This window comes from Temnothorax curvispinosus, unplaced genomic scaffold (genome assembly GCF_003070985.1).
Source record: "Temnothorax curvispinosus isolate PA1 unplaced genomic scaffold, ASM307098v1 QBEX01009056.1, whole genome shotgun sequence".
Classification (NCBI taxonomy): Eukaryota; Metazoa; Arthropoda; class Insecta; order Hymenoptera; family Formicidae; genus Temnothorax; species Temnothorax curvispinosus.
This window is the reverse complement of record NW_020218836.1, coordinates 12,826-14,652: the sequence shown is the minus strand read 5'-3', so window position 1 is coordinate 14,652 and position 1,827 is coordinate 12,826. Positions and strand designations below refer to the sequence as shown.

At 31.9% G+C, this 1,827-nt stretch overlaps 1 long non-coding RNA gene across 1 annotated transcript; it reads left to right on the top strand.

Moving 5' to 3' along the window:
• Positions 1-260: 260 nt before the first annotated feature.
• LOC112458643 lies at positions 261-975 on the top strand. The gene is made up of 3 exons (XR_003041227.1): positions 261-335; positions 508-587; positions 906-975. It is a non-coding gene; the product is annotated as an uncharacterized LOC112458643 (long non-coding RNA).
• The last annotated feature ends 852 nt before the right edge of the window (positions 976-1,827 follow it).

Genomic DNA, 1,827 nt, shown 5'->3' with positions numbered 1-1,827 from the left:
AGAAGGGATATGCTGATACGCACCATAGGACGGTATACGTCGTACGTGTGTGCTCGGTGGCCATCTTTTGACGGGATTTGTAGAGGGAACTTCGTCTCCCATCTCTGAGTGATTCGGATACGAAGTGAGTGTTTTCTACGAGTATTGTGTACGCAATAGAGAAAGAGCGATTATTAACTGGAATTTTCATCAAACGGGAGGCGATCCTAATAGATCAGCTGGCGAGGGCCGCGAAGAGCCACGAGATAGAGCATTGGGCCTCTTTCTTTTTATGAAGCAAAGCAGTGTGAAAGAGGAATCACTCGTCCCTTTGGAAGTGTAATTTGTACAACTGAGTGAGTTTATCCTATCTACACGATATTTATATTGTATTACACGATATTATATGTCCAAAAAAATAAATAAATGATTATTTATAATAATCTAAAAGACAACCCAGAAAATATGATAGGCGTCAAGACGTCCGTTGCCTACCATGTTTTGTAACAATACATTGTTGGCTTTCAGGCAGCGAAGCACTGTTTATGTTATGGAACCTCAAGGTCCTCAAGTCACACTCGTAGAAAAGGATTTTATGCCGACTGAAGGTGATATATTAGACCAGCAACTACAGGATATTTCAAATTTTACCCTGGCTTTAACAAGAAATAAAAACGGAGAATGTGGAGAAAAATTGAATAAAAAAAAAAAAAAGAAAAATGCAAGGTCTGTGTAATGTAATAATTTACGCTTTAGGATTTCTATATAAATATTGTTTATTACTTCGACCCGACTATAAGTCTGGCGAAGTATTGAATCCATCGGCTCTTTCATCTAATCTCCACGTTTAAGCTGTGCCTCGCCCTTAAATAAAGATGATAATAATAGTAATAAATAATAATATATTTTGATAATGCAATTTTCAGATGCCAACTTAAATAGAAATAAGGAAAACATTTCAAACGACAATGCATTAAAGCATAAAGCAGCGGATGAAGAAAATTATATAGATCTGTCACTTTTAAATAATAATCATCTGTCGATTTTAAAATTAATACTAACTGAAATAAAGTAAGTGCTATTTATATATAAGCATATAATTTAACATTCTAATAAAATATAAATAAACAAATATAATTTTTTAGGAAAATAAAAAAGGGACAAGATAAAATATTGCAAAAAATAAATAATTTGGAAAACAAACAAAAAAGTAGTAAAGATATTATACGAGCTGTTCAGCAATTGAACCTTCCGGTGCAAACTGTAGAACAGTTTCAGATTTTAATAAAAGACGAAAAAGCATTATCCATTTTGGTAAGTTAAAATATAATGCTTTTAAATTAAATGTGTGGATATATATACACGTACATGATATTTATTTTTATTATTCTACCGATATGTATTTTGAAACTTTTCAGGAGCAATATTTTATCCTTCTTGGAGGACTGAACATTTCAAATGCATTAGATGGCTTCTTGCAGGCAAGTGTAACGGACAAATTAATTAAGACATCTTTTACATGGAAAGAAGGTGAAAAAAAAATTCGGTTTCGGGAAACGCCTTTAAGTCTACAATATTATGGTAAAAATTACTTTATATTATTTTATTTTAGGTAAGACGCACCCTTTAGACCAGAGTGGAAAAATATTGCTTCTGGAGCGACATTTTCCCACTTCTGATCTACGTATATACTTATATTAATGTTGTTACAATTTTAACTCATCATTATTAATTAATACGTTTCTAATTTTTTTTCAGTCAATTTCTGAGGTAAAAATAAATTCAATATGTGACAAAGCAAATCCTGAACTTAATTATATGAACATATTTTTATTGCAGGTGCTCTCC